This window comes from Lissotriton vulgaris, chromosome 2_1 (assembly GCF_964263255.1).
Source record: "Lissotriton vulgaris chromosome 2_1, aLisVul1.2, whole genome shotgun sequence".
In the NCBI taxonomy this organism is placed as follows: domain Eukaryota; kingdom Metazoa; phylum Chordata; class Amphibia; order Caudata; family Salamandridae; genus Lissotriton; species Lissotriton vulgaris.
Window position 1 is genome coordinate 671,910,910 of NC_141687.1, and position 27,264 is coordinate 671,938,173.

Sequence of the window (27,264 nt, forward strand, 5' to 3'; positions counted from 1 at the left end):
GATACCCCACCGGGGGAGGGGTGGCGGCGGTAATACGCAAGGATCTTAAGATTATTGCCTCCGCGGCCATGACTCTCCCTGAAGTGGACAACCTGGTCCTTAGTCTTGGGACCGAGTTGGGTGCAGTCACCCTTTTGGTACTTTATCGCCCCCCCCCCCCCCCACCCTATGCCGTCCTTCCCCTCATCTTTTATCGACCAGTTGACCAACATCGCCACCTCCTCACCCCCCCCCCCCCCCCGTATCGTCATCATCGGTTACTTTAACTACTGGTTCCAGCATGAGGACGCCGGCCCGCATGCTTCCGAACTGTTCGAGGGTCTTTCGAGCCTGAACTTCATTCAACTAGTCAGGTCCGCCACTCATAGTGGCGGCCATATCCTCGATCATATTTGGACCCATGGGGTCAAGTCCTCTTGCCCACTAATAACACCCTGTGTGTGGTCTGATCATTTTTTGATCGACACCACAATCTTGGCGGTTGGCAAGATCAGGATCCCCCGCGGGAGGGTGGTCGATTCCCCTAAATTGCTGTCTCACCTGTCCCAAACCCGTCCCTTGCTTCCCAATGACATCGGTACCAATGAGCTCTATGGGCATGTGGCTGACTGGCTCACGACAGCCAGCGACATATTCGCTCCCCTAACCAAGTTCCCTCGATCCCGACACAGCAACTCCCATAAATGGTTTACCCCATCTTAAAACCCTCCATTTGGAACTCCGTCAACTCGAGCGCAAGTGGAGGAGAGACTACTGCTCTTTAAGTAGAGATGCTTATGTGGCCGCCCGCAATAGGTATAAACTTGCCATCTCCGCAGCCAAAAAAGTCCTCAACGAGTTTACCTCCGATCCCAGGACGCTCCCGACTCAGGCCCCCACACAGGAAGCGTGCAACACTCTTAGCACTTTTTTTATCCAGAAAATTGTATTGATCAAGGACACCATCCCAGTCACTCCCCCTGGCGCTGGATCTGTCTCCCCCTTCCCCCCCCCCCCCCCCCCCCAATACCTCTTCGCTCACACAATTCCCTCTTCTAGATCCTACATCTCTGGCCACTCTGGCCTCTCGCACTAAGTCTGGATCCCCAGCCGACTGCTGTCCCCCTTCCATACTCCGGGACATCTGCCATTCTCTACCCGACTGCATCCTCCCCCTGCTAAACTCTTCTATTTCTTCCGGCACGGTGCCTAGCTCCTTCAAGGAGGCCGTGCTGGTGCCTCTTCTGAAGAAACCTGGGGCTGACCCCGCCGTCCCGGCGAACTACCGCCCCATCTCCCTCTTGCCCTTCTTTTCTAAAATCCTGGAAGCCCACGTCACCGCCTGTCTCTCACAGTTTATCGAGAGCTCCAACTTTCTCGAGGCTAACCAGGCCGGCTTTAGACCCGGCCACTCTACGGAGACAGTGATCTTGGCTGTTCTGGACGCCCTGAGAGACGGCGTCGACAAGGGTACCCCCCAGGCCTTGGTACTATTAGACCTGTCAGCCGCCTTCGACACGGTGGATCATTACATCCTTCTCCACCGTGTCGAGCAGGCTGGCATCCAAGGCCTGGCGCTGGCTTGGGTCAAATCCTTCTTGACCGGGAGGTCTCAGACCCTTAGCCTGGGCACTTTCAGGGCTCCTAAGGAGCACTCGCCCTGTGGGGTTCCCCAGGGCTCCTCCTTATCCCCTCTTCTCTTCAACCTCTATCTTCGACCCCCTTCTTTTTTCTCTGAGGCAGTGGGACGTAACCGTCTTTAACTATGCGGACGACTTGCAACTCATCTTTTCTCTCAATTCCCCTTCCGCTATTCCCAACTTCCAGGCAGCCATGTCCCACATTCTCCAGTGGATGGGCCAGAACCAGCTAAAACTGAACCCCGGTAAGACTGAGCTCCTCCTTCCCGGTAGGAGCGCCACCTTCTGGGGGGCCGCACTTCTGGCCGGCGGAACTTGGCCCCTCTCCCATCCCGTGGCCTCGGTGAAGAGTCTGGGGGTCACCATTGACTCCGGTCTATCCCTTGGGCCTCAGGTGGGGACGGTGGTCTCTTCCTGCATTTACCAGCTACGCAGGATTAGGAAAGTGGCTTACCTCCTTACACCTGACGCCCTCCTGCAAGTCATCATGGCCCTCGTCCTTTCCCGCTTAGATTTTTCGAACGCTATCTTTCACGGTCTGCCTAAAACATCTTTGGCCAGACCGCAAGCTGTTCAAAATCAAGCGGCGAGACTGGCCCTTGGGATCTCGAAGTGGCAATCCGCCAGGCCCCTCCTTTCCAAACTGCACTGGCTCCCTGTCACTTCGAGGGCGGCCTTTAAGATCGGCTGCCTCACCTTCAAGGCGCTAGCTGGGCCCTGTCCCGCCTTTCTGAAATCTCTCATCAGGCCCTACTGCCCATCCCGGAACCTGAGATCCTCCCATCTTCACTTCTTGATCATCCCCTCTTTTAAACTCTGCAGATCTGGAGGCCGGAGATTTGCATATCTGGCCCCCAAACTTTGGAACTCCCTCCCTCTTTCTCTTAAAATCTCCAACTCTCTGATTATTTTTCGTAAATCCTTAACCTGGCTCTTCCCCCCAATCTAACTAAGTCCCCCTGTCCCCTCTGCATCCAACCAGCGCCAGGAAACCCTCGGTGTCAGTGCGCTCTATAAGCACCCCTTACAATACAATACTTGCGTGGTGGCCCCTGGCAGGGAGTTGGGGGGGCCTCCGGCTCTGTTACACTTTCAAACACCCTGGCCCCTCCCCCCTCCCCCCACACCCTCTTCCCTGGCTTCCGCGCTGCGCCATGCCTGGATCCCTTCTTCCGGGGCCCCCTACCTACGCCCCCTGCCCAGGCCCGCCATGAGCCTAGAGCCGCCCCTGTTGGCATGGACCATGTTTTTCACTTTGCAAATATATTCACTCCACTGCAAATAAAAATCATAGGGCTATTTCCATTTGTATGGCTTTGAGGCGCTGGAGAACCTGAAAATAGGTTATGAGGTTATGAGGGAGGGGAGACAAGTGATATGCTGGCTGACAAAAACACAAAATGCAAAATCCCTGATAACGCTTATAGGTAATGCAAGGTTAAATAAAACCTGTGAAATGCAAACTGAAGCACCAAGCTCTTCAGAAGGAACCAATTTAGCCCCTTAGATAGTTTCGGAGAAAAGAATCCAGAGTCAAGCAATCGTGCCACCTTGTGTTCACGGCTGATATGCTGGTTGAAATGAAATATGGTATTTGTTAGAGCTACTCAAGCTAGAGTGTCCTGGCGCCTTGACGGCGGGGGGGAGAGAGTGAGAAAGACCTAGTTAGAGATTAAAAAGCTACGTTTTTAGAGTCTTCCTGAAGGAAAGTAGGTCTGTGTTTAACCTCCAGGCCACCGGGAGGTCATAATCTCACTGGCACTTGTTTTGGCATACTCCACATGCAGAAGTGGACTAGATTTAAGGGAAATAAAAATATTTCCAAATGGTCCAGCTGCTCTGCAAGGCTAAAAGAGCCAAGGAAGTCAGTGAAAAGTATATTCAAGAGTGCAGAGGAGGCGGTCTAATTCTGTGGTAGATTAATTTTCTCTTCAATTTCAGTGTCGTTTCCACGTTATGTCCAGCTTCCGCCCTCTCGTTTAACCTAGCGTTGTTAAGCAGACTAACCCTGAAGTGGCAGCTCTATCTGCAGCAGGGATGCAAGTGAATTTGGCTGCTCCCCCTTGGATTGCACGCTGCCTACATTGAGCACTTTCATACATGCCAACATTTCAACTTCGATAAGAGGGAGAAATATTCGCAGGCGGAAAGACCTGAATAACGCGTAACACGAAACGGGTCAGGCGTAACATAAAATAGATTGGAGGCAGTTGTGGCTGGTGGTATTTGAAAGTTGTGGGCTGTAAACATCTGTGGGAGTGCACTGCAGCGAGCAAGCACAGCTTGCGATCCTGAATACCTTAAGGAGGGTTCGGGGGTTCACCCCTGAGAAAATTTTGAAATAAGAGTGGGTAAATGGTGCATTTTCAAGCAAATTTGAGAAGCAAGAAGGTTGATAAAGCAATGAAATGCAGTGTACATTATTAAAGGGGTGTCAAAAAACATGTAGATAGAATTGTTTCTGAAGCTAGGCCCTGCCAGTGCCACGCACCTCTGACCACTATACACTCTGCGTGCCAGAAGGGGCTAGCGTCAAACATTTCTATTGTCAGGTTTCTGAAGCTAGGCCCAGTGCTGGCATCCAGTGTGCATGCTTCTCAGAGGTGCGTCACGCGTGGCAGGGCCTGTAGCTTCAGAGTGAGAAACATTTTCTGCACCTGTCTGCGTTCTCACTCTATAAACACTAACATTCTTTAAAGTGCAGAGTCACTCTGCACTTCAAAGAGTGTTAGTTTTTAGAGTGGGAACGCGACCCAGAGGTAATTCAGAACTGCTTTGGATGAAGGCGCACATTTGCTTTGTGTGACTGTCCTCCAATTGTTCCAATTGCCTCTGACGGTCACTGATACATTTACCTTTGGGCCATAGAGACTACGAATGTTGAAACTATAAACAATAGGCAATTTCCGAGTTTCAGAATAATACTATTGTAGTACTACGTCTCTAAAAACTAAGTGCTATTTGCCAAAATCCACACTGTAGATTTTCACCTCAATCTGCTGCATTTCTCGGAGGGCTCCTACCACTACAAGCAGAACTCGGTTACACGTAGACCTACTTTGTAGTATGTGTGGGAGTAGCCAGGGCGGGGGGGTGTCAGAAAAATAAACAATACCTACTAAAAAGTGGGAGAAAAGAAGAGAAAAGTACAAAAAGTAAGGGGGAATAAGGAGGGCATGAATACGTATAACCACTATTACAAAAGTGTAAGGCAGACCCAGTGCTCATAAGTTACACCCACAGTTATTCAAGCTGTTAAACTGCCCAGACAGGCTCAAATCTTCTCCAGCCAAGCCTTGGAGTAAGCCACTCACATGCACTGCAAGAAAATCACTCTGAAAACCAATGCAGACAGGATATAACACTAATAGGAGAAAGGCAAACATTAATAAAGTAAATTTGAAAAAAAATCTAATTCACCTAGACATCGAAGAAAAACCATCACCCTAAATTACATAAACCTAAACTACCATAAATAAATGAAATAAATACACAGATGAAATTACAAACAATAAAATATAGCGCATTTCAAAAATGCTCACATGTTGTGAAACCTGGGAATAACAAAATCACTGACATACAATTTTTACATGCATCTCCAAAATGACACGTCATATGACATGGGTCACTGCTCAGAATATGCCAAGTCATGCACAGCATTACAATATACATGCACACAACCACCCAATTAGCACAAACCTATTGAGAGCACATTAAAGCACAGTTTGCACCGTGCACTGATATACACATTGAATTGTACGGAGACTGCGGTTATGTTCGCACACTGCACATGCTCTCCGTGGGATCCCTATCTACTTACCTTGGGTGGTTTCTTGGGTCCCCAGCAATTCTAAGTCCTCTTGACTGTGTGTCAACTCGAGTTGTGATTCTTATACCACTTTCTTCATATTTATAATAAAGGGTAGGTGTAATACACATCTGGCTCTGTGTCTTCTGTCCTCAAAATTAGTGAATGTTCATAATCCCACACAGAGATACCCGACGAAGAAGGGTGCATATGGAATGGCTACAGAATCACATTTCTGGATGCTGCTAAGCAGAAGGTGGAAGTTATGAAAATACCGATGAATCACTGAAGCTATACAGGAAGACATTTTGGTCGAGCAGAGAAGTTGGGATTAATCCTCAACTTTTCCAGGTTCATGCTGTGCAATTCAGCTACCAGATGGGTACAATCTTTAACATCAAAGGTTAGTTCTTTGTCCTTAATTCTTGAAAGGGGAGATTGTGCAACAGGCAATCAGGATTTTATTTTTAGCAGCCGCACAATAGATAGTGCTAGTGCAACAAAATCGGTCCCAAACTCCTATTTTTGGTTTGTGCTGTGTAAAACTGCCAAAAATAACATGTTGATATATGTCACAGACTATAATATCCCCGTCCAAGAATTAAGGACAAAGCAATGATCCCCGATTTTCCAGTTGCTCACTGTGCAATTCAGCCAGCCAGTAAATGGGTACCTGCCTCTGATATTAAAGGATAATGCTTTCTTAGAGAGGAGAACCAGCAAATTAACAGGGAGAGCTGAGCCAGGAGTGTGGCACGTGCATGAGCTGGGCAGTGAGAATGTTTGCTATGTACATCATACAACAAACATCGCGTAAAATATGACAAAATATCTTCAAAATTCAAGAAAGTGAATTTCTCTAACATGTAGAAGCTTTAACATTAAACCGTCACATTACAGCACTGTACTAAGAAATACTTACAAGTGAGAGTTTTGAGGCACAAACCATTAGTGAACTAAAGCAAGTCATGTGTCAAGTAAAACCTGTAAACTGCCCAGATTAACTGATATTCTGAACTCCCATATTTGAAAATGCTTTAATAAGCGCTCTTTAAGAAAAATTAGTTTTGGTGAAATAAAGTATTTGTCTAAAATCACACAATTTAAACAGGGAAGCCACAATTTACAAATCAGCCTCTAAATATGTATCTATTTGTCTTTACTTATGCTAAGGCTTTGGTTTTACCTTTTTGTTAATTTTTCATGTAGTATTAACTGACCCAAAAGTACTGAAGTGTCTTACATAAGCGCCAGCTATATTACACAATGTCACCATTCATTGTTTATAGGCATGGGTAGATTCTATTTTTCTATTTCTATTTAAAATTATTTATACAGCGCACGTACACCAGCGGTTTCTTGGCGCTAAAAACTGAAAGAGGTCAGAGCAGAAAACCCGGGGTAGGAGAAAAATGACAGGGGTGTGGAATTTATTAAAATATCTACTTGTCCATGGGGCAGGTTGCTTTATAAATCTACTTGTCCTGTAACAAAATCCACTTGTCCCTTTGGTGCCATGTTGTGCGGCGACAAATTATGGCAGCAATCTCATTATAAAAGAGCTCTTATATAGCCTCTCTGATTATGCCAGGGCTTATACCATAGTAGTGTTTGAATACTAGTAATCCCTCTATGTTGCTACGTTTCCGCAGATCTAGATACTGGGACTGAAGGTAGTGGTAAACAATAGTTCCAGGGGTGGAATGTCCTTTTGAGTCTGTGCAAACCTACTAACTTGCATGTTTTAAGGGTTTTCAACAACTCTTCTTTAATTTTTTCCAATACTGAGAAATGTTGGAAATTTACTCCTGACCATGGCAGACGTAAACCTTCTTCCAGAGTTGGGAAAAAAGTGGTTGGAGGGAAAATAAACTGGCAAACACTCAGGTTTTCGCATGAGCAAATCTACACATGCATATTTAATCATGCTAAAATGCAGTTCACAAATATTTTCTAGTACTATTTCTTGCCCTACTTCTGTAAATTCTTGTGAATTCACGAAAGCCATATAGCTGCCCTTAATGCAAGGACATAAACCAAGGGTGCGTTTTGAGACTTTCTTTAATTATTGGGTCCCTAATTTGGTCTGGTGTTAACCATGAACTTGAGTGTTTATTAAAATTCTCTCTCTGTATCGGCTGGCTTCACTTGAGTGACAGCATTCTGCTCTTTCATAAGGAGTATATCGACGCACAAAGTAGTTTTGTTCAGTGAAAGTAACTAACGTGGAAGTGTGTACTTTTTTTTTTTTTTTAGACCAAAAGCAATTTTTGCTTTTGCAAATGTTTGTTATAATGGTGAGGGTCCAGCAGTTCTCACATCAATAAGGTTTTACAAAAACCATGCCACAACTAGTCACGCATTGCCAAAGCTAAAAAGCTGACCACCATTTCAGACCTACTGGCTTTGCCAATGCTTGTTTATTATTATGTTCCCATCATTTTATTGAAACTGGTTACACTGATTTTCTAATATGAATATTTTGGGAAAATACTAGCATGCATCAACACATTTTACTAAATGATGCTGCAAAGAAATGGTACCTGAAATTTTACAGTAGTTGAGCAAAAAAAATGTTTTCCTACTTTCATTTTTTAGGGACATTTTATATTGAAAGCAAAGAATCATTAATCTTGCTTTCAAGCTTCTGCAAATATTTGCATCTAATCAGAGAGCATTCTGGGATCATTATGCATAGCCTCATATTGCTAAACTTTGAAACCATGTGTACAGATTTTTATACTGGAACCACTGTCAGTAGTGCAGTCAGAACTTACATTTACTGAGAGCGCTCAGCCTAATAATAAAGGCTCTCAATTATTGAACCATAAATACAAGTTTGAACAGCATTAACATATGCACACAAATATTAACTTAACTGCAGGCAGTGCCCTTCCTTGATCCTTAATGTGGTACTGCAAACTGGCAGCCAAAGGGTCTGTGCTTCAGGGGGTTGGGCCTGCTTGTCCCAAGGACAAAATGCACATTAAAACTTGTTGCCCTTGACCCCAAACAATATGTCCTGGGCGTCGGGCTATAGGAATTCCACATCCCTGAATGAGAAACTAAAGTATTAATTAAAGGATTTGGCGAAAAGGTATGCCTTGAGTTGTTTCCGGAATAACAGGTATGAGGTTGAAGCTCTGAGCTCTGCAGGCAAAGAGTTCCAAAAAGTTGGGGCGAGGGTCGCAAACTTCGAGCCTCCCCATTTCTTTCTTCGAAACCGTGGGACAGTAAGAAGGGATTGGGAAGATGACCTCAGTTCCCTAGATGGAACATAGGGAATGATCTCCGAGGAGATGAAAGCTGGCGCCGTGCCCAGTCGTGCTTGGAAGGTGATAGATGCAAGCTTAAACTGGACACGGGCCCAGACAGGAAGCCAATGTAAAGATTTCAGGAGGGGAGTGGTATGGGAGGATTTTGGGAGTTTGAACACCAGGCGCGCCGCCTGGTTTTGGATCTGTTGCAAACGCCGAAGACTATATGCAGGGATACCTGCATATAGGGCGTTGCCATAATCCAGGCGGGATGCGACCATGGCAAGAGTGATAAGTTTTAGGGCATCAAATGAAAAAAAACGGGACACCTTGCGAATAGTGCGAAGAGCCAAAAAGGAGGAAGAAACCACAGAACTAACCTGGGAGTGAAGGGTGAGTTGGGAATTGAGCTTGATGCCTAGAGTTTTAACTGAGGTAGAGGGAACAGGTGGGGCACCAAGGGAAGGGGGCCAGAAGATGGGGGACCAGGGGCTGGATGAACCACCCGTCAACACCAGCTCGGTCGTGTCTGGGTTGAGTTTAAGATGGTTGTGGTTCATCCAGTCTCGGATGTGAATCATGATAGTTTGAAAGCTGGAGACAGTCGGGGGAAGAGGAAAGGTTGAACACAAGCTGGAGGTCGTCCGCATAATTAAATACGGTGACCTCCATTTGTTGCAGTGAAAAGATAAGAGGGGAGATGTAGAGATTGAATAAGAGGGGGGAAAGGGAGGAGCCTTGGGGAACCCCGCACTGAATGTCGCGGAAGTCCGCAGTGAAGTCACCCAGGCGAACTGCCTGGGTGCGGTCCCTCAGGAAGGAGGATAACCAGACCAACGCGGTACCCCCGATCCCCGCCGCCCTGACACGGGAAAGTAAGATGGAATGGTCCACCGTGTCAAAGGCGGCTGAGAGGTCGAGGAGAACCAGGGCCTGAGGTTGGTTGGTATCCATTCCCTCCCTGAGGTTATCAAGGACCGAAAGCACTACGGACTCCGTGGAGTGTGCGGGGCGAAACCCGGCCTGGCGGGGGGCAAGAGCCCCGTTCTTCTCCACGAAAGAGCTCAGGGCGTAGGTGACGTGACGCTCGAGTACTTTCGCCAGGAACGGTAGGAGAGAGATGGGACGGAAATTGGCTGGGATTGAGGGATCGGCACCAGGTTTTTTCAATATAGGGACGATTACAGCAGATTTAAGTGAGTTGGGTACCACAGATTAAGTGATTAGCCCATAATCACAGGATTTTGAACCACTGCTGGGACTTGAAACTGGTTCCCCAGTTTCAAAGTATGCAACTCTTCCCCTAACACCACATCTGGAGTATAGGGAGAACCAGCATTTCATTGTTGGCGCTAACAAAAACAGAGTTCTAATCTCTGTTTTTGTAAGCACTATGTGAAACGGACCCCCCAAAAAAGTTAATCCCACCCAAAAAAATTGAGGACAAAGAGTTAAGCTTTAATGTCAGAGGTAGAGATTGGTATCAACATTTTAATTTTCATAGTTTTACAAAGTTCAAATAAACAGTCAGAAACCTTGGTTGAAACGCATTTTTTCTCCCAGGGGCTACTGATAGGTTTCACTTGGTTTTTCTTTTTTTCTTACCTTAACGTGTGTCAGGAGCACAGAAAAGCGGGGTGTGACAATATTTCAGGAGCTGGTTTCTGGCAGAGCCTACTTCGAGTCACAGGAAACCAAACCCTAGTGCCTGCTGGAGCACACGAGGAATACTTTTACGCTGGAAGCAGCCAGGCAAAATTCCTTTCCGGAGTCCTCGCCCCTATGCCTGCCTAAGCTCACATTAAGGCAATAATTTTAGGACGGGCTCAGGGTATAATGTATTGGCAACTACAGGAGGCGGGGGAGAAAGGGCAGAGAGCAGAGGTCATGTCCGAACTCAATTTAGCTCTAAGTTATCTCAAGCCGATCATTCTGCAATTCGCATGGAATCGGGTTTTTCAATACAAGAATCGGGAGGCGGGAGACTAGCCATCAAATCGGTAGTCTCACGCCTGAATCGGGAGGGTTGGCATGTATGCACTTTGTCCCACGAGATAAATCGCACCTTGTCTGAAACCGCTTTGCTCAAGTCTCTCGTCCTTTTCACCATATCACAAGTCTGACACTTGGTGGCAGCTCTGCTCACAGCGACAGGTTGAGCTGGGAAGAATGTTGGAAGCATTCCTTCGTGGCCCTGTCATTTCACATGCTTAAACTCCTCACTCTGAAATATTTGTCTGTAGTGACCGCATTTACAAACTGCCATAACTTGTTCTACGCCACCACCAGCCCTTAAGACAAGCACACTTCGGGACTATGCGGGAGACCTCCTCCACTACCACTGTAGCTGCACGCAAACACGTAGTGCCGCTGGGAAGCCCCGTACCTTGTAGGCGCATGTTTCAGCACTTACAAAGTTAAGGGTGGTACATCCTTGTAGCCTGGTTCTTCCATGCACTGATTAGCGCTGTCAAAGTAACTGGGCCTGGGAGTCAAGGTGGTTCGTTCCGGCCCACTCACAGCAGCATGATGATGGCCATGGTCGAGTGGGGGGACCCTTTGGAGTGAGGCAGGAGGTTGGGCAGAGCAGCGAATGGCTGTGGGAGGAGGAATGGGGAATGGGGGACTCGTTGCCGCTTGTTGGAGGGAAAGGCTGCTTTCGTGCTTAAAGGGTGGGGGGAGGGCTCATAATGTGAAGTGGGAGGGGGGGGGGGGGTTGCATAAACCGCTTAAAGTCACATGCCGCACCATGCAAAGCAAAAGAAAGGTGGTGCAGCTTCCAAAAAGTTTTTATACAGACGCTACTGTTGCAACTGGAAATGCCTACACACGCTACTGTTTTTAAAATACAAATGCCGTTGAAACATGAAGCAAGTCAATGCCATGTGTGACAATATAGGAAGGAGAAGTGCATGGAACAGGCGCCCTCGTAAGCATCGGATTATTCTGGGTTGGGGGTAAATGTGGAACTGTGCCTGAAGCATAACCGAGGTGCAGACTCTGGCGCTGTGGAACAGGCTTCTAGTCTTTGCATGAACTGTATAAAAAGAATGTCTGTTCAAAATGTGAAATTAAACTTATTATTAATATTAAACAATTCCACACAAGGCTAACTAACAAAAGAAAACTAGTGGGAAGTGTACTGCGCCCTGAGATGCAAATGCTTGTGTGGCAATGCATGGGGAGTGCAGGGAATAGATGCTCTAGGAAGCATCTGAGTCCGGGTTAGGGGAATTGTGTATGTGTGCTGCAACGCCAGCTACCACGAAAAATTGATTAACGAGTGCTTTGAAATGGTAAATAAAACCTACAGATTAATGATGCGGGTCAAAGGGGCTGTCCTCTTGGGAGGTAGCAACAGAAGAGAGGGGGGGGGGGTACTAAACAGCATGAAAGCGGGACTGCTAACAAAATCGATGAAATGCAAAGAATGCCGAAATACACTGCAAGGAGCCAATTAAATGTATGAACAGAACATGGGCTGAGGCGAGTGCCCATATCCTGAATACAGCATGTCTCAAAGGGACAGCACAAGAGCTGGCTAGGCAAATGTAATATATCAAAAGCATGACATTCTTTAAGGTCTCAAGTTTTGTAGAGCAAAGCCAAAGTTATTTTCTTATGAATTTCATTGAGGTCCCCAGCATAAGCTCAAACATATTATATATCCATGATCTTTTGCTTCACTGCTTTTAGAGTGACCGTTCAATAAGAGGCAGTTCTGCAGTCAGAGGTTTCTTATAACAAAGAATTTACATCTCCTCTCATTTACCCCTTTCTATCGGAATTAGTTCTGATTTTCAGATTGAATTCTTGAGGTTTATGTCCCTGGTGGTATATAAGCATCTGCCTGGTTGCGAAAGACCTAGTGTGGGTTTGACAATAACCTACAGAGGCCTTCTGCCTGCCCTTTGCCTACTGTGTTATTCATTTCCTTGGTTCTTACTCTGTAACTTTTCTTGTCCATTTAGTATTTTCCCTCTTGGAGCATTTACTCTTTACTATCACAGGCTTCTGTCCTTCCACTGGTAGCTTTTTAGAGAACTACTTTTAACTTTTTTCTTTTTGCTTAACCACTCCATGAAATGGTGTTGTGGGGGAACAGAGATCAAGTAAGAAGACACTACTCCTCTTGGCAGGTTTGTCATGACTGGGAAAGGAGCTATACCCACACAGTGAAACAGCTAGTCTCAATGGTTGCTCGCAGTCAGCCCCTTAAATAGTCGCACAATGTCTCTTACAAAAGGTCAACTAATAGGTTACTTAATAATTACATATTTGTTACAAAACATCAAATCGCATCACTTGTCTTTACACTTCTGACCTTTTCCTGCACACATTCTTTATTGTAATTCTAACAAGGCATAACAAACCATTTATTTGCTTGTTTCTTATGCATGCATGTTTTTATTCTGCTCCCAAGACTTCTTATCAGATTCTGCGTACACTTGGTTAACTCTATCTCCTGCTCCTATTCTTCAGTCATATTTTCTGTTTGCTGAGAACACAGAATCCATGTTTTTTGTGCTGTGACTATAAATTGTTATATGCTACTCAGGCTTTCCCTTAACTAAGACCTTGCTGATCATACACTCTAGTTCCTATTGAACTCTTCACCTGTTTTGCCTAATTTTTGAAAGTGGGCCTGCACTGCTTTCACTATGTTTAACGGTGGTGTAACCTCTTCACATTTCGTTTCCTCGCTAACATTCCCCTCTCTAGTTGATATTTCAGCTCCTGGCTCTAATCCTGCGTCTGTACTTAGCACTAGATGATCTGTATTGCCCTGGGATTCTACAACTCATTTAGGTGACTTAACTTCAAATATCCCTCCAGCCTTTGTACTGATCCTACAACAACATGCTAAGATGAATTGAATGCCAAAACATACCAGCTCCCCAAGAGCTGGTATTTATTTTTTTACAGTCCTGAAATCCAGAATGGTATTAAAGCAAACACCCCCCCCCCCCCCACACCCCACTAAATCGTCTGGGGCTCCTCCTTCATCTACCATTTTCTTCTGTAGAGTGTGCAAAGTTTCTATAGACTCTGACAAATGTCATTGTCCGCACCCTTTGCTGGGAAATGGGTTCCTAGCTTGGTGCATACTCCTCCTTCAAAATGTCACGTACATAACTATGCTGCAAAATCTTAATTTTCATGGCACGCAGCTCTTCATTTATCTTTCTTGGTATTGATGAATTTCGACAGTTCCCATCGAGTTATCTGCAGCCAATGAGCAGTTGCCTTTGCCTAAACAAACAGCAAAATACTTTCAAAGTACAACTGACCAAAATTAAACAACCAGTACTCTTGGGTATCTTTATTTCCAAGTGGTAGTGCCATAGTATTCTGCAGCTGTTCTCTTTCGATGATGTAACAAAGTCTTTGGACGGTTTATGGGGTGCTCATGCAGCTTATTAATCTTAACTCTTGTAATTACCAAGACAGGCGTGCAAAGTCACAAGTGTTCAGAGGCCATTCCTGATTATTTGTTAACTGAGCCTACAGTAGTTCTCCACACTGCCAATAATAGTCCATGAGGTTGGAGGTGCCCCCTGCATGTTGGTGTTATCTCTTGTGGCATTAAGTTGATATTCTGTCCTACGTTAATGGTGAGGTTTCCTTTGAAACATAAAGAAACGGAACAGACGTTCACCTCATGATGTCTGAGAACTGCCTGCAGTATTCATCCAAGTGTATTGTGCAATATTATCATCCCATATGTGCGCACAGTTTCTAACTGCAGCCTGAATAATATCAGTACCATTTCATAAAGGCATGACCCTACAAGAAAATTTGATAACCGAATGCAATTGATCATGGGTATAAACTGATTCAGTAATTCTAAAACGTGGCCTACAAACACAATCTCAGAGTAAACAATTTACTAAATAACTATTACACTCAGTGGGTGGGCGTTTCACTCTTAAAAACCTTACGCCTAAGACCATTTGTATCCATTCTACAGTGTTAGGACAACGTGTTAAGAGTCCTTTTTTTTGTCGCATTAGCTAGAAACTGCTACCATAATGAGGTGGCTGCATTAGGACCTTAATCCTGCACAGGTAGAGATGTAGAAGAACTAAAGCTGTGCTTGGGGGTATTTCTTTAGTTGAGTGTAACTTATCTAAGCCTTTGGCATGAGGAATTAATGAGCGCACACATTGGATCCTTCTGATCTATTTCTGACATGTTGGTACCACAAATTATCTAACCGCATGGTATGAATACGATGAGACACATTGGTGGGAGTAGACTGCACTCTTCGAATGTGAACCATATTAGAACTCAAATATTCATTACTATAAAGAAGCAATAGTAGAAATGATGGTATCGGGACGAAAAAGACAAAATATACATAACTTTTGTTTCCTCGTTAAAAAAAACTTGCGGTCACAATCTCTCTCCCATCCCCCCTCCCCCCCTCCCTGTTCAATTTACATCGCTCTCAGTGCTTACATGTTGCAGGGTTTATCCGAACATTCGGTAGATGGATCCATGGCTTCCGGCCATCTACCTTGAGGGCAGTGGGGGGTGGTCCTTGTCACAGTTAAAGGTCCGTTGAGCTTCAGGTCTTTCTATTTCCGGACCAAGTTCTTCACAAAAACTGCATCACCTATGTGCATAATTGGAAGTTCGGCCTCAGCAGTTGGGCACTTTTCCCTTTCTTTGGTTACCTGTTTAGAAATGAAATTTACAACTTTTGTTAATTCAGAGAGAAACATGCATTTCATCATTCACAATTCCAGCTGTACTTTCTCCCTGTACTTTAATCTTGTGGCAGGTATTTGCATATTCATGAGTCTCTCTGCCACTATTTTTTGGGGTGTTGCCCGATGATCCGAACTAGGTATGTTCCTAATGGAAAGTAGTGCTAATGGTAAGCAGTACAGCCACTTTTTATGTATCATGGTGTATAGGTTCTGATCTTATTCTTCAGTGAGCGCTTACACAGCTTAATAATGCCATTACTCTTGGTACAAAAAGCAGACAATAGTTTATGCTTTCTCCCTAACGTTGTGAGATGTGTGAACATTGCATTGACAAAGTGCGTGCTGTTATCAGATCTTATCCCTTCTGGAATTCCCCGATCAGAAACATAGCTGATTTAGGATCAGAGTGGAAGCAAGTTCCTGCTTCAACTCAATAAAAAGGACAAACCAACACTGAGATACCGATCGTTGTTGCACCTGTCTATCATCGCCACAAAGTCAAGATGAAGACCTTTTAAAGGTCCTTCTGGTCATAGTGTTTGAATTTATCACCTTTGGTGTGGGATTTGGAGGGAATTGTTGACAAACAGTACAATTATGAAGGTACATGGTAAGCATATAATGCAAATTGGGAGCAAACCAATCTTGTTGTATTAGCATAGACAAATGGTCTCTCTAGATATGGGTTGCTAAGTGCAGTTGATCAAGAGCTATCCTAAGTAAAGCCTGAGGCATCACTAGTTTACCCATAGATATTTGTCTATGAATTAAATCGTGCCTTGACTGGTAGGACCCTCTAGTCTCCCAAAACGGTTTCTAGTGCAATGGAGCAGCTTTGGTAACTCGAAAATGTAAACGGGCTGTCTCTTCAGACTCTGGCAGTGAGCAGACTCCGGCGACGAGGCAGCCTCTGTCAATAAACAGGGACATGTTGTGAACATGATGGCACAGACAGGGGTATGCGCCTAGCTGCATCTTTAGCTACCCAATCTGCTAATGCAGTGACACAAAATCCCGTCCATTAGTATGTGCCACACAATTCAAAACTGCCACTGGTAAAGCAAGTGCCTCTATTAAAGCCTCTTAGAGATTCCTTTGCACGACAGGACTCACGTCTGACTTGGCCTCTGCTACTTCATCTCCTAATGATAGAATGCACAGTTGTAAGTAGTTAAGTCAAATCTGAATAGCTTGTGATTACTTTTCCTATTCCTTGCTTAAGATCCGCTATCAGTTCTGCTGCTTGTGCAGAAAAATGTGCTGGTAATGCTAACTGCTCTACTGTGTGCAGTGTTTACGAAGAATCATGCTGTTGTACCTGGACTACTGCTCCACCCTTGTGTCTTATTATTGTATCCTGGTCCATATTGGAGCAACCATCCACAAAATAGACAATGCTACCGGGATTAGGATCCTGTGTTGCTTGACTAGATTCATCAGGGGTATATGTTGCAGTCATGCGCATCATCCTCCGTCTAATATAGGATGAGCAGAAAAATGTCGCAGAATTCACCGTTTGACATTTTCACAACCATCAGAGGGTAGTGACAGTATAACTTTGTATCCGCATACCCTCTGTAGTTAAAGTGGTCTTAGCCCTCTGAATGATGGCAAACACTGCATGTTCAGCATAGTGCATCAAAGGTGCTGCCTTGACAATGAGGGTGCTCCTTTGTACTGCAAAAGGTGCAGTGGTTTGAGTTTGCTGGCAAGGATAATGTCTTCTCCAGAATCTAACTGTCCACTAAACTATGCAATGGGTTTGTGTCCTATTGGGGTATTTTTGTGTAAGGACAGCTGCCATCACTTGACCTTTGCAGTGACAAAAAAGATAAACTCTTTGGTATAATCAAGAGTTCCCAATACTGCGGCATTCATTATCTCAGTCTTCAGTTATTGAAAGTCTCCTTCATTTCTGGTTCTTATGTTTGTGTTCTTTTGCCTGTTTTAATAGAAGTCAGCAAATGCACTATTAAAGTGCTGTAACCAAAGACCCACTGTCTCACATAGTTGGAGAGACTAAAACTTCTGCATTCCCTTTAAAGTTTCTTGCTCAGTCATTTGACGTATAGATGCTGCTCTTTCAGGAGTTACTTGTTGACCAGAAGCTGACTATAACTGTCCTAGGTAATGGACCTACTTTTAATACTGAACCTTGTCTCTCTCTCCTTTTTATCCTCTCTGTGCGAGAGTACTGGAAAGCAATATAGTATGTTTCCTACGGTGTTGAGTAGGTTTACAAATTAATGTTATCAACATACTGCAACATCATACTGAAAGTTGGACAGGTAATTTTTCACTACTCTTGAAAATGCTAGGGGACTCTCAATACACTGGAGGAAAACGAGAATGCAAATACAGAGTCACGTGATGGGAGAATGCTGTCAAACTGGCTGGATGGAGAGGGATGATAAAGAAAGCATTGAGATATATGACAGAGGAATTAAGCATTCTGAGGAATGTTTGTCAAAATAGTGGAAGGGTCAGGAACAATTGGGAATTCTGATACCACTATATAGTTTAAGGGTGCAGGTATTGAACCATATGGCAAGTATTACCCTTAGATGTATTTTTTTTTATAAATGATTTTATTGACTTTTTTGGTGGTACAAACCACATACATTGTAATAGTACATTACAGAATAATACCCATGTTTCAAAACATCAACAAAGGCATGAAATCTAATAAGAGCACTCTGGCACAGGTTATGCACCACTCCCCACTCCACAAAGACCCTTGGATTTCTAAACCAGGTTAATAGGGATATTACAAGGAGATGCTCGAGGGTAAATTACTCCTTGCTCTAGCAACCTCTGCATAGAAGGGGCGTAGCCCTTATCTGCTTTTTTGGAAAGTGGATACTGTCTCACCCTAGGTAGAATAGCACCTTCATTCAATGGAATTCTGAATGGAGTAGAAGTTAAATAGGGCCTACGTTATGGGGACCCTTAGTCAACAAGGTGTCTGGTACTTGTGAAAGATCTGCATCCCTGACAGTATTGAAAGAAAGGACGTCCACACCAGGTAGCGCTTTTGATTCTGTTTGCAACGGTATGTCATCCTGAAAGACTATAACTGATTTCTTAGACTCCTCATCAAACAGTTGATCATCCAGTATTTCCTTAACCATTTTATCTGGCAACATTTTTTCAAACATGCCCATACAACAAGATTTGTAATGATTGGTGGCTGCTACTACAGCAGGGGTGTGAAATTTAATAAAATATCTACTTATTGATGGTACAGGTTGCTACGTAAATATAGATGTCCTGTAAAAAGAAGTGTACTTGTCGGTTCACTGACAGAGTATAGAGGGGGAATAAGATGTAGAGGAAAAAATGGAGGTAAAAATATAGAATACAAAAATATAGACTGCGCATACTTAAAGGTAAGTACACAAATATCAAGGAAAACAACATAGTTTACAATATTATAGTTGTATTTACAGAGTGGACAGGGCAACAATGCCTCAGGGCAATTGTGAATCTCTTTTGTACTCCCGGTGGCTGTGCCCGGACTGAGCATACTAAGGTGGTGGTCCAATGTTGTAGAGACGCTAATTCATTTCTGGCCTCTGCTGGTAGGCTGAGGGCTGGAGCCCCACTTTGGACAGGTGATTCCCCCTAAGGGAGGTGGCTGCGCTGTCTGGGTTCAGGGGTGGGTGCATGATTGGTATTGAATATTTGGGCAACGTGTGAAAGGGGGACTCTCCCCGTACGTTTGATTATCTGCAGAAGGAATGATATGCATGATTCACAGCGATACACTAATCTGCAGCTTCTACATGCTCTGCGCACTCACATCCATCAGGGGGTTCCCATTCCAGACTATTCTCCACTTGAAGACCGGCTACTGCTGGACCCCATACAGGGAAAACCCACCTCCACGATTTGCCGCAAATTGATTAACAGTCTTCTGAATCCCTTGGTCTTTCTTAGACTTAGTCTTGGGCCGGCAACCTGGGGGTTTTGGATGACTAGGACTGGCAGGAGGCGCTCCAGAGCCCTAGAGAAGTGGCTGTGCGTGTCAGATTTAGACTGGTGCAGCTCAAGATCTTCATCGCACCTTATATACTCTCACTCGCCTATTCTCCTGGGGTCGAGCCCAATACCATTTGTGCGCTTGGGGGTGCAGGGAGGAGGGTACCTCCATACATATACTATGGGACTGTCCTGAGGTTGCCATATTCTAGAGGAAGATTACGGAAGTTATGTCGGAGGTGATGGGCAAGCCTGTTCCATTCGATCCAAAATGGCTTCTCCTAATGATTACAGGCGTTGCAGACTGGTCTAGATATGTGGGGATATGGCTGGCATTGTCGGCGGGGTGGCAAAGTGCAATATTGCCAGAAACCAGGGGGCGCCGGCACCCCCACAGATTGAGGAATGAAAACGTGATCTTGACTGGTGCCAGAGGGCGGAGGAAACTGTGTCTAGGAGTAGGGGGAGTGTTAAGAAATGGGAGTGGGTGTGGATGCCGTGGAAGAGAGAGGGATGTGGGGGGCGGAATAGTAATTTGATGAGGGGCAACAAGGGGGCCTGCTTGATCTGAGAATGTGTTCTCTATGATTATCAGTATGTGGCTACTACTGTACTCGTGATATTGTCTGTGTGATATGGTCTCTTGAGCTTTTGTTAAAATAAAGATAAAAAAATTAATATAATATAGTTGTATTCTGGTTTTTTAAAATTATATATTCAAATTAACTTATAATAAATACTAAAATTAATTTATAAAAAATAAAATATATTTAAATGTAAAGACGTATGTATATTTTACATGATACAATAAAAAATCGTAAATATCAAAAATCTGTATTAATATCTAAATATACCAAAAACATTAATTTTTAATTAAATTGATTTGTTTAATTTTTTAACTCCTTTTTCAAAAATGTAGGGGCTGGTTACGATGATGGTGAAGCTGCTACTGACACTGTCGGTGGCAGTCTCACTGCCATCATAACAATGTGTTCCGCCCGCCACATTAGGATGGCGGGCGTATGGTTTGCGGTGGAAAAGACTGACCTCCACCCATCCAGCGGGCTCCTTGAGCCTGCCAGTGCTTTGGATGGGAATCGTATCCCTACAATGTATGCCGTGCCTACCCGGCAACGCCAAAGGGATTATGATGTCCCTTTCCGTCTGCTTTTCATGGACGTAAACTTTGTCCCATTTTTGCATTGGGGCGGGTGCTGCCCACCGCAATGCAAAAGATAGGCACTGCGACCGCTGTGGTGGCAGTTGCATCGTAATGCCTCTTTCGGGACCGCCGACATCCTGTCTTGTGATCCTATTTCCAATAGGATGGCGGGCAAGACATAAGTCCACCCACCATTGTAATCCGCCCCTTATAAGCAAAACAGACATTTAAAAATATAATTGCACATAATTATATAAAGGACAACATAAAATTAATTAAATATTAAAATAAATGCATATAAATTTCCCACTACATTAGCAAACCTTTTTAGACTAAATAAATATAAAAATAGGTACTTCTACCTAACCTAACGATAAAAAAATTATTTACATCAGACAAAAATAAGAATTACTACTCTACTACAATAAATATAAAATTAATTAAAATGTAACATTGGAAAATAGTTTACTATTCCCAGTTCAATTAACTCAACAATAAATATTATAATAAAAAATATATATTCCTACTGCAGTTTGTACAACAGTAGGGAAAGAGTGTGGATTATGGAGGGGAAAATGTAATTCCCACTCAAGTCAGTGCAACTATAGGGATAGTGTGTGGATTGCGGAGGGGTAACATTTACTACTCTCACTCCAGTCAGTGCAACATTAAAAACAAGTAAAATATCTTAAACCAAATTTAAATGATTTTAAAACCGTAAATGAATTAAATATGTTGAATACAAAATAGAAATATATTTAATATTAAATGTAAACTTAATTTACTCCCCACCATGTCCCCCTTAAAAAAAAAAATGAAAAACACAACCCACATCTAAATGTACTTGCCCAGGTAACATAATTATTTATCAATCAACCAAATATTATTTATAGAAATCTGAATGTATTCAAATTAATTAACTTGCCAACCTTTATCCGTATAAACTCTCCAAGGCCAGCCTAAAAGGAAACTAGAAAATCAACTAACACAATTAAATTAATTTATTAACAATGAAATTATTAGTATTTCACCACAAGTAATTAACAAAATAAAGTAGTTTACTCCCCACCCTTTACCCCACAACTCAGACCTAAAAAACATTTAATAAAAAAAGTACATTCATTATCAATTAATGAATATTAATTATTAAATTACTTCCCACCCTTTACCTGTATAAACTCCACAACCCCCAAAAAATGAATTATGCAAATAGCATAATCAATTAATAACGAATTATTAATTAAACATTAATTACTTCCCATCCTTTACACCTATAATGCCCCTAATTCTTTACATAATTAGCAATCTATTATAAATTAACTAATTATTAATTACAACCTTTACCCCTATAAATGGTACAACCAGCAAAAAACATTTATGTAAAAAAATTATTAACACTAATAAAATTAAATATCAATTAGATAAACAATCCATTTTATTATAATTAATTACTTCCCACCCTATACACCTACAACCCGCTACAGAACTAAAAATCTCAATTAAATTAAACTTCACAACTTCTTAAAATGTTACTAATCTAGTAAACAATTAAACAAAAGTAATATATTTAAAATATGTACTAAAAAAAGTATAATTAACAATGTTTTAACCCACTATATTTTTACAAACTATGTTTAAAGGCTTCTATATTTTTCAAACCGATAGAACTTTCCTTCAAATCTCTTATTCTTGCACTCTATGTCCATTCCTCAATATTTCTCACTTGTTATTGCAGTTTGAATTATTTGATATTCTGTTTACCCCCTTAAATGCCATGTAGCACGCTCACATATTATGGCAGCGATCTCCTTATATAGGAGTTCTGATAATAGCCTCACTGATTATGCCAGGGCTAATACTATAGTAGGGCTTGAATGCTAGCAAGTTCCTTATTTTGCCACCTTTTTGCAGCTTTACATACTGGGGCTGGAAGTAGCAGTAAGCAATAGCTCCAGGGTTGGAATGCCCTTTTGAGTCTGTGCAAACCTACTAACTTTCATGTTTTAAGGGTGTTCACCAGTTCTTCGCTAGTATTTTCCCATATTGAGAGCGGTTGGAAATATACTCCTGACAAGGGTCAGAAGTGAAACTTCTTTCAGGGTTGGGGAAAAAAATTGGTTGGAGGGAAAGTGAAGCTGTAAACATTTCAGATTTTCAAACCAGTAATTCTACGCATAGATATTTGCTTGTGCTAAAATACAGTTCACAAATATTTTCTAGAAATAAGATTTCTTGGTTTACTTCTATAAATTCTTATGAATTCATGAAATACGTAAATCCGCACTAATAAAAGGACATGTAACATGGGTGCACTTTTGTGACTTTTTTAAAGGAATTGAGACCCCCTATTAGGTCTCACGTTAAACCAAGATCTTTTTGTTTGTATTAAAATTCTCTCTCTATCCATCTAAGTTTTTATTGTGAATGATCGCAATCTGCGCTTTAAAAAGAGCATATCAGCACACAAACTAGTTTTGTTCAGTGCCAGGAGCTATGTGCAAAGCTTGCTTTATGTGACTGAAACATATTTTTGCTTTTGCCAGTGTTTGTTACTTCAGTGAGGGTGCAGCCACTCTCACAACAATAACATTTTTGCAAAAACCATGTCAAAACAAAACGCATTGACAAAAACAAAAGGACTGACCGCCAGTGTTCTATTTTCTTTGCCGATGCTTGTTTATTTTCAGGTTTCCCATAATCTTGTTGAAACTGGTTGCACTGTTTCCCTTATAAATATTTTTGGGAAAATACTAGCAAGCACACACTTCTAATAAATGATGCTTCAAAGAGATCATACCTGAAACTTCATTTTGTCAACATTTTATTTTGAAATCAGAAGTCCTCAATCTTGCTTTCAAGCTTCTGCAAATATTTGCATCTATTCAGAGGGCGTTCTGGGAGCATTATACATAGCCTCATATTGTTTTTTGTTGTTGTTTGTTTACTGTTACCTCTGTCAGTAGTGCAGTCCGAGCTTACATTCATTTGGGTCACTCAGTCTAGTAATGGCTGCATCAATGAGCCACAAGTACGAACAGCATTAGCAACATATGGACACAAATATTAGCTTTACTACAGACAATTACCATCCCTACTCCATAATGTGGAATTCTTATCAAAGTCTGTGTACAGTTGGCTAACTCTACCTCCTATCCTTCAATCACGCTTTCAATTTGCTGAGAACGCATAATACGTGCTTGATGTGCTGCGACCATAAACTCCTTTAGACTTGCAAACACAGGTTTTCCTTAAACTGAGATTTGGCTGATCATGCATCCCTGCTGTGCTCAGTGGTGCTGTCCAATGTACAAGCTATCTTGTGTGCTTCAGTCCAGCAAAACTCCCTCCCTTCATGTGCTCTAATTCTTTAGATCTTGTGTGTTTCTCCACTCTTCCCTGTTGCTCTCCCTCGTGTGCTGCTTTACGAATCCACTGCCCATTCCCTGTTATTTCTTCCCCCTCCCACCCGCTCCTCTGTTGCCTCCCCTTTATCGTTTAAATGTCTGTATTTGGGGGCAGGGGCCAGGTTAAGTGCCTCATTATAAAATGACAGCCACATTTTTTTCTGTTGGCCATGTTGCACAGCATAGGTTCCAAACGTTAGTCCTTTTGGTTTTGGCAATGCTTGTTCTGATTTAAACTAATGCAAATACTAGGTTTATTGCTTAAGTGCATTGTCTTTTCAGATGCTAAACCATTGCACTTCATATTAACCCTTTTTCCACCCTTCTGGGAAATTAATACATACCATTAAAGTGTCTGTCTGTCCCCTACCTGCAGGTTTCCTGCCTGACTGCGCTGTGCAGGGGTGAGGGAGGAAATGTCTGGGATCATGAAGGGCCAGGGTATAAAGTGGAATGGAATATGATCACTGAACCCTGGTTTTCAGTTTTGCTTATGCATCCTTTTAATTTGTGCATTCTCTGCCTCGTGGCTGAGGCAGTGAAGATGTTCATGCACTGCCTCCCGTTTAGTTAGATGGGTTGCTATGGAGGCAGCAGGAAAATAATTCAGATTTTTGGCAATTTGTTTATGGGGCTAAAGTATACAAATGTATGACACCAAGTCAAGTGCATATTTCACTGTTATACCGTTCATAAAGTGATAGCCACATTTTTCCAGCACTTGGATTTACACACTCTAAAAACCGATATTTACACAACACAGAAAACTAAACTATACGCTTACTTCCATTAGTCCCCCGTGACACATAATACAAATATATGTATCTAGTACTTAGCAACACCAGAACACGCTTTCCAAAGTTCACATCTCACATAGTAGCATCACCTGTACCCTATATAGTACCCAGAAAGACATCACTGGGCAGAGGAAACCGTCTACTTTTCAGACACAACAAATCTATTTCGTAGCGCAAAAGACACATCTTACACAGCAGGCCAAAAAAAGATGTGTGCAGATCTGTGTTGACAAAGAACTGTGGATCAGTGTTTGTGGCATACTCTGAAATTTCTAATGATGCCATAACAAAGAAGCGCAAATTTGACTCTAGTACTTCAAGCCCGCTGACCTTACCTTCTATTGCCATAACCAGCAGGTTGCTCCAAACCAGTTCGAGCCCATCATTTCTGCCTTCTGCAATACTTGCATATAGATTCCTTCCTGTCTACAATAGCTGCACTTGCTGCTTGTTGCATCGTGATCTCCAAAGTCATGTTATTGATAAAATATCTAGCGAAGGGGACATAGAAACAATATTCACTTTAAATTGCTGTGGAAAACATGTTTCCTTGACTGCCATCAGTATCTCTTAGGGACAGAAGTGATGACCTTGCATTTAGACAATAAAAATTGTTGGAATGCCTGCCCACCTTTTAATTAGCTGATGTGTTATTGGTGGGAATCTCTTAGGGACAGAAGTGATGACCTTGCATTTAGACAATAAAAATTGTTGGAATGCCTGCCCACCTTTTAATTAGCTGATGTGTTATTGGTGGGAATCTCTTAGGGACAGAAGTGATGACCTTGCATTTAGACAATAAAAATTGTTGGAATGCCTGCCCACCTTTTAATTGGCTGATGTGTTATTGGTGGGAGAGAATGGTTCTAAGTCATCTCACCTCCTCCCAGCATGGTCTACAAGTAGTAAACTTGATTATAGTCCTTTTTAGTTCGAACCTGGGCAGCGCATGTGTTGCTCGGCGAGGCATGCTGTAGTCGGGCAGGACATGCTCTACCAATGCTTTAAAAAACATTTTATAGCACAGTCGCCAAACGCATTCGCAATTTAATGGGTCTCGCATTTGCGAGAGTTTAAGCAATTGGCATTGTAAATAAAAGGCGTTGTCACTTACAATGCCAAAAGCTCACACGCTTGTAAATACTAGACCTATTGCATTGCAAATGTTTGTGTATTCTTCTTTTGCTGATAGTTTTCAGAGTCACCTGTTATGGGGAAAATACTAGTTACTGTTTAGTGGGTTCTGCAAACCCTGCAGTTCTTATAGAAAGTGAGGTGGGGCTGAGAACAAGCTTTTACCACTTTGTCGGATGCTCCTATCTTATGTAACCCCTTGATCTTCTGCAAACCTCTACACCGGCTTTTTGTCCTGTAAATTGGCTATTATGGCACATCTAGCAATGGAACATGATGTTTCACCTTGTGTGGTTAAGAGGTTTGCTTCCCAGTGCTGCATAGCTCATATGGTCAAATATTTTGCACGCATCTGAACAGCGTAACCACATTTGTATGCTGAGCAGTAGGATCATCTCAAAATGCCTGTGCATTCAGACATGGTTGTGGGTTACTATCCATGAACTGGGACCCAGACTAGTCCTTTGGTTGTGCTTCATCCTCCTGGATGAAATGCTCAGTTGTCTCAATTTTTTTGTATTACCTGCTGCCGTGGGTGCAAACCTCTTCAGCCACTTTTGTAATTCCCATGACTGCATTTTTTTTCGGTTTGATAGACACACCCTAGTTCAAGCATCTCATGAAAGTTGGTATTTTGTGACACTCAGTCACATTCTCGTGTAAAGGTAAGCTGGACCTACTCTTAAAGATTTCCTGACAGTGAAAGTCCATCAAATCAGGAGGCGTGATGTTAAAAACGGGTAGCATGGTGCAGAGCAGCGAGCCAAACTCCAGAGAAAATATGTAAAGAATCTGCGCAGCACACACAGGTGACACACCAGGCACACTACAAAAAGACACAATACCAGGTTAGGTGAAAAACAGTATGTGTGTTGTAAAATAAACACATCAGAAGGGAATCACAGGTGCAGATAAACTGTGCAAGCCGGCACCGAGGAATAATTCACAGGGGGACTATATACAGGGCAACGCCAATCGGGCCACTGCCAGATTCATCCCAAGTCCAAGGATAACAAAGTCCATAAGCAAATAACGTCTCACCGGCCGTACCTACTGGTGAGTAGACCATGCACTTGGCATAAATCACTTTAGGCATTTGTCAAGGTAGGCCTAAACATTAAACCAGCCGTGTAGGCATTAGGGAAAAACAGTAGCATAAAGGCATTAATCATAAACACATTATGCATAAATCATCGTTGCCGTAGCCTGGAATGGGAACCTCCGGTTAGGCATAGTATGCAGAACACCTGCATTGCAGCCTTGGGGGAAAAGAAATCATTAGCACCACCGTTCCTCTAGGGCGCGCGCACCTCTCCTTACATCCCCGCGCCCCGACTCGCTAGGAGCACGCACACAGGACGTTGCGCGAGAGTCGCCGCCGGCCGC

At 43.1% G+C, this 27,264-nt stretch overlaps 1 protein-coding gene and 1 long non-coding RNA gene across 2 annotated transcripts in view; one reads left to right on the forward strand and one right to left on the reverse strand.

Moving 5' to 3' along the window:
• Positions 1–27,264, reverse strand: part of LOC147730957 (uncharacterized) — a 334,638-nt gene that overhangs the window by 59,607 nt on the left and 247,767 nt on the right. The window contains exon 3 of the long non-coding RNA XR_015308408.1: positions 15,147–15,364. This is a non-coding gene — a long non-coding RNA (uncharacterized LOC147730957). The remainder of the gene's footprint in view (positions 1–15,146; positions 15,365–27,264) is intronic.
• Positions 1–27,264, forward strand: part of DEPDC7 (DEP domain containing 7) — a 346,534-nt gene that overhangs the window by 46,524 nt on the left and 272,746 nt on the right. The window lies entirely within an intron of this gene.